Source organism: Nipponia nippon, unplaced genomic scaffold (genome assembly GCF_047370975.1).
Source record: "Nipponia nippon isolate SJK-2023a ecotype South Korea unplaced genomic scaffold, ASM4737097v1 scaffold_14, whole genome shotgun sequence".
Classification (NCBI taxonomy): domain Eukaryota; kingdom Metazoa; phylum Chordata; class Aves; order Pelecaniformes; family Threskiornithidae; genus Nipponia; species Nipponia nippon.
The window spans coordinates 9,994,001-10,000,000 of NW_028262330.1; the positions used below are offsets into that span (position 1 = coordinate 9,994,001).

The 6,000-nt window shown below is 53.5% G+C and overlaps 2 protein-coding genes across 4 annotated transcripts in view; one reads left to right on the top strand and one right to left on the bottom strand.

Moving 5' to 3' along the window:
- CCDC57 (coiled-coil domain containing 57) overlaps positions 1-5,591 on the bottom strand; it is a 54,404-nt gene extending 48,813 nt beyond the window's left edge. For 2 of the 3 annotated variants that reach the window (XR_015703341.1, XM_087751230.1), the window contains exon 1: positions 5,324-5,591. The gene's annotated coding sequence lies outside the window, so the exon portion shown is untranslated. Of the gene's footprint in view, positions 1-2,827; positions 2,870-5,323 lie in introns of those variants that run through there. The other variant, XM_087751234.1, reaches the window with a different exon arrangement.
- Positions 4,548-6,000, top strand: part of SLC16A3 (solute carrier family 16 member 3) — a 13,204-nt gene continuing 11,751 nt past the window's right edge. The window contains exon 1 of the mRNA XM_087751238.1: positions 4,548-4,651. The gene's annotated coding sequence lies outside the window, so the exon portion shown is untranslated. The remainder of the gene's footprint in view (positions 4,652-6,000) is intronic.

Sequence of the window (6,000 nt, forward strand, 5' to 3'; positions counted from 1 at the left end):
GATTTATGAGAAACATGCAGGGACTCAGTAAGTGAATACGGACATAGTCTACCTTGATGAAACATAAAATGTGATTCAGAAGAGTCTTTCTTACAAGCGCAGCTTTCCTTCAAATGAATAAACTTATTTCCACAGAACCCCGAGGAATGTATTTGGTATACAGTATACGAACAATAAATGTAAAAAAATTCAGAACTAACATTTTAAAGATGATCTTCCAAATAGAAGTGGCCTCCTTTACAGCTTGCAAAGGACTCCAGGGGAATTTTTTACCCCCTCTGAAATTTAGGTGCTGTTATTTAGGAACTAAATGACACATTTAAATTCCAGTTTCATGCAGGCTAGAAGAATTTGGTTTCCATGTCTCTCTTTTCCATGTCTACCTGTACAACAACTGTGGGTTCATATTTTTGAAGACTATATACATCTTTGTAGGTACAGTTCATGTTCCTCAACTGCATCTTGAGAGTCATATAAAAAGACCTTATTTTCATACTTGCTTTAGAAACAAACTAAAAATTACCGAAACCTCAACTCTGAATATTATTGGCCTTTCTGCAATAAAGATCTTACAAGGGCTCTTTGTACAACATGATCTGCTACATTTACCTTTTGAATCAAAGGCAGAAGCGTATGCGTTGCACAGTTAGCTGTGTATGAAACCGTTTGAAATGTTCAATGTTACTGTTAACATTCTTAAAAACACTGCAGTGAAAATCCATAATTAATACAACAGACTCCATTCAAGTGCAAGTAAGAAACCACAGCCTTAAAAACAAAGTATTTATAAAAGCTTAATAAGAATATATGTTTACAGGCATTTTTAAGGTAATATTTGGGACTCGGCTACAAACTGCAGGAACAGCAAAGAGCACAGCTGGAATTTGGAACAGGAAGCAGCGAACACCCAAAACCGTTACGATACACAGAAGCATTTCTACAGTTCAGGAGGTGCTAGGGAAGACATCTGCCATCAGAAGCCCTGAGTTCCAGAGCAATGAAGCTTTCTCCTAATGTCAGCTCCCCTCTTCCTATTTACACTCCATAACAGCAACACTCTAGTCACCTCTGCCTTTTTGGAAGCTTGATCAGGCACAAATTTCCAGCATTCTCTGACTGTCTTTACTGATGTGAGCGGTAAACAGTTATCGGATTCACTACATCACTCTGTTTTTAATGGAAACGATCTAGGAATCTCCTGAAGCTCAACAGAGGAAAACATGAAGTCCTGCACCTGGTGAGGAATAACCCCACGCACTACACAGCCTGCGGGCCAGCCAGCTGGAAAGCTGAGGGTCCTGCCGGACAACGAATTGACCACGAGCCAGCAACGTGCCCTTCTATTCAGTACCCAGAATATCATTAGCCTTCCTTGCCGCAAAGGCGCAAAATACAAAATAACAGACGAAGTCAAGTGAAACATGTCAATAAAGAACACACCAGCATCCTAACTTCTTTGGAAACTAGTAAAGACTTACGGAGTAAAGGAGTTTTAGTGGAGGGCTAGTGGAATCTAGCATCTATTCAGTATAACCCAATGACATTATACTTTCCTATTAAGAATCCCCTTTAGCAAGAAACTAAACTGAGGCTTTCACTGTCTACTCTGGACAAAGAATTTGCCTATTCAATGATTCCTCATGAGTTCAACAACACTTTGAGAATATCTGTAATAAGTGGCATACTTACAGATGAACAATACTAAGATGCAGATTTTTTTTAATTTAGTTAGAACTGCAAAGAATCATTTTTCAAAGCTCTTTTTGTAGTTAGATGCCTTAAGTCACTGTGTTTTGAGTTCTCTTTGCTGCACTTTAATATTCCCTCTGCTCATAAGTGCACTGCAGCATATTTAATGCTTAAACATATGCAACGTAACTCCACCTAACAGATAGGGGTTTTGTGCCTTCATCTCAGTTCCAAGTGTTTATGAGGTTATCCAGACTCTGTGCAGGCTTCTGCAAGCACAGCAACCCTGTGTTCTGCTCACTTACACTACTGCCTTGTTGAATACTGAATCAAATCCAACCATCTGGGTGCTGATGATGGGGGGGTGTCATTTACCCTGGCACGTCATCCTCTACGAACACACCTCTTCCGTAAAATGCATTCTTCAAAAACAACAGGAGCCATCAGCTACAAAAGTGAGACCACAGACCACTGGGCTGTTTTCTCAGCAGCTGGTCTATGCCTATGGACGTCCACTTCTGAAAAACAGACCAACTGCAGTGACACGCTTCTGCCTCTAAAAAAAAAACCAAACGACCTCTTAAATGGTGTGAGCGTTCTACAACTGAACGCTAACCAGAGAGCACGTGTTGCGCTGCTGACTAGGCTGCAGAGAGATGGAGGCTTTGGTAGGGGCAATGTTGACAGATGTGAAGGACACACCAGTCCTCTTTTTTGTCTTGTTTAACATGTTCAGTTAACACCTCTTTCCTTATCTAGCCTCTTATATAATTTGAGTAGCTATAAGAGATATTGATGGTTTCGGTATTTTGCCAACTTCACTTTCAGAGTTACTCCTCTCCATTCCTAGGCACCTCTGTCCCTCCTGAAAATATCTTCACAAAGCACATACCTCTAAGGTTTGAATTAAAAATTCTACTGATGGCTACACATTTCTATGATGCAGTGATTCAAGTAAAGTGGAGCAACAAAGCAGAAGATTTTGCAGGATGGAACTGTCCCCCTTAAGAAATTACAGTCAGAGAGTGGGGTCCTGACAAATAAAACTGTCTCCCTCTCAAAAACTGTAGGAGTTTTTCCAGTCCTTTGGGACTGGCAATGGAGATTACACTACCTTTTCCTGGAGAACCAAGATTACCTGTAAAGACATGTAAAAATGTCTTCAGCTGCTAGACTCCACCAATTTTGCTGGGCCTCAGGCACTGCACTGCTTGCTTCAGAAGCTCCACAAGAATCAGTGGGGTTTGCTCTTCTGCAATTACCTTCATCTAGCCTGTAAGTGAACGGCCTAAATTCAGGTAATGGTAAACAGTCAAAAACTGGTTTTACTGATTTTTAAGATTAGCAATGTATGCCTCACTGGCTGTATGCTATCTACCAAAACCAAACCACCTGGCCTTGCTCATCTTTGCACGTTACTGCAATGAATCCCTACATGGGTACTACAGCAAAACTGAATCAAAAGCCAAAACAAACGTAATGTTCAGGGAAAAGAAAAAACTTCTGTGGCATCCAAAGAATGTCAGATTCTCCCTCTGTATTACCTGATTTCAGTGAGTAGCTTCTAAAATACTGGAAGCTACTAATCTCTGCAACTTAATAGCTCTCACAAGCCAACACCGTATCCTACCTATCCTCTTCTCGTTAGAACCCTGCCCTTGTGTATCTCCACACAGGTGGCAGGAGTCATAGAATGGTTTAGGCTGGAAAAGACCTTTAAGATCATCAAGTCCAACCATTAACCCAGCACTGCCAAGCCCACCACTAACCCATGGCCCTAAGCACCACATCTACCTGGCTTTTAAATACCTCCAGGGATGGGGACTCAGCCCCTGCCCTGGGCAGCCTGGGCCAGGGCCTGACAGCCCTTTTAGTGAACAAGTTTTTCCTAATATCCAACATAAACCTCCCCTGGCGCAGCCTGAGGCTGTTTCCTCCTGTCCCATCGCTTGTTCCTGGGGAGAAGAGACCGACCCCCCCCGGCTCCAGCCTCCTTTCAGGCAGTTGCAGAGAGCGATGAGGGCTCCCCTCAGCCTCCTCTTCCCCAGGCTGAGCACCCCCCAGCTCCCCCAGCCGCTCCTCCCCAGCCTTGGGCTCCAGCCCCTGCCCCAGCCTCGCTGCCCTGCTCTGGCCACGCTCCAGCCCCTCCATGGCCTTCGTGGGGTGAGGGGCCCAACGCTGAGCACAGGATTCAAGGTGCGGCCTCACCAGTGCCCAGTGCAGGGGGACGATCGCTCCCCTATACACTGGATTGCGTGCTGTAAGCACACAAAAGAGTGAAGCACCTACTCCTGAATCTCCTAAACCCTGAGTAGCCTAAGGAGCGCTACTCTCTGTACTGCACTTTAGAAGCCCATCAGAGCTTGCGTGGATGGTAAATAATAGCAATACCAATACACGCTCAGTTTTGTACTTCAACAGTTGTATGAATGGCAGTAGAGCCACAGCAGATCAGTGCAGAAAGCTCACTTCATCTGGATGTAAAACAGAGAGGTCTCAAGCAGGCATATTTGCAGGCTGTGCTCCCTTGGTAAAGGATGAGGAGGGAAGCCCGTAAGAATGCACAATATCACAATCAAAACGACTAAGAAGTAAAAAATAAAAGCAAGGAAGCTCGTAGACGCCGATTCGGACGGGTAAGTCCGCGGCAGGCGGGGCAGCGCGGCAGGCGGGCAGGACGCAGCAAGGAAGGAGCTGGTGCCGGTGCTGGTGCCGGTGCCGGTGCTGCCGGTACCGGTGCCGGTGGCTCCCGCGGCGCGCGGCCGGGCTGCCCCTGCGCGGGCGAACGCGTGGCGGCGGGGAGGGGTCGCGTGGCGCCAGTAGGACCCGGCCGCCCCCGCGCCAATGTGGGAGGGGCGAGCCGCCAGCGACCTGCCGCGGCGGAGCGCCGGGGAGCGGGCAGCGGGCACCGGTCCGCCGCCAGCGCCGGCGTCGGCAGGCTGAGGCGCGGGACGTGACCCAGGTACCGAGGCGGAGCCGTCGTGCGTGATGCTGCGGAGCGCTCCGGGCTGGCGAACGGGGACCAGCGCCGTGGGGAGCGACGGCGGGAGGGGAGGGGGTACCGGAGCCGGGTCAGCCGACTCCGGAGCGCCAGGCCGGCCCGAGGGGCTCGCCCGGGCCGGCGGACGCGTTGGAGCGCGGCCGAAGCTTTGGGCGAGCGCGGCGCGGCCGCATCCCTCGCCCGGGGGCTGCCGCCGGCGGGGCGGTGGGCACGGCGCGGGCTGTCCGCGCCCCCCCGGGCGCCATCTCTGCAGGGACGGCGGGGCGGCCCCCCCGCCGGCTCCGTTCCTCCCCGCGCATGGGGCCGGGCGGGCGCCTTTCTGCCTCGGGAAAGCCGCGCCGCGGTACCGGTCGCCCCGCGTCCCCGCCGCCGTCGGCCCGACAGCGCTGTCCGGGCGCTGAGCGGTGCTGGCGACCGAGCCCCGCTCCGGCGGCTGCGAGAGAGCGCTGCCCCCAGCGTCCCGCTTCGGCGGCCGGGTCGCCCCCGGCAGCGCGGTGCCGCCGGCCCCGAGCGCGCACCGTGCCACAGCGGGGGGGCACCCGCCGGCTCGGGCTTTGTTCCCGCCATCGCTGCCTTCAGACCGGTACCGGGCGACGGGGGTCTCCGCGCCCGGATCCCTTCGCTGCTGCTCACCGTGCGTTCCGGCGTCGCGCTCCCGGGGGGTGGATGCCGGGGCTCCCTTTGTCACAGCGGTGGCGGTCCCGATCCGCCGGAGCGAGGGACGCGCGGTCTGAGGGACCGTGCCCTCACGGGCGGATCGCCGCGGCCGCGGGCCTGAGCTCCGTTACTCGCTCCCGCCAGCGAGCGCCGAGGCGGAACCGCCTCCCCGGGCCGCCTCAGCACCGGCGGCGGCGGCCCGAGCCCCCCGCGGGGGCCGGCTGGGCTCCGCGCCGGCCCCGGAGCGCGGCGGGGGCGGCCCCGGCCGTTGCCGCTGGCGCCGCCGCCACCATTGTTCTGCCGACCGCGCTCCTCCCCCGCGGGCGGGCCGCCGCAGCCCCCCGGCTTCTGCGGGGGAAGGGCCCGCTGGGCCGCTGCTCCCCTTCCCCGCGGAGGGGCCTTGGGCTCGCCCCGCTCCCAGCGCTGCCGCGGCGGGGAGAAGGAGCGCGGGGAGGCGAGGCCGGGTCGCAGCGGTGCGGCTTCCCGAGGGGCGCAGACCGCTAGCACCGGCTCTGGAAACGCGCCCTTGCCCGGCGGGTTTGGGCGTTTTTGGGTAAAGCACTTGGGAAACCGTTTCGTTTAGGATGTCCCAGAGCGAAGTCACGTATGGTTTTGCAATGTTTGTTCCAGAGGGAGCGGTATTTTGTTAAGGT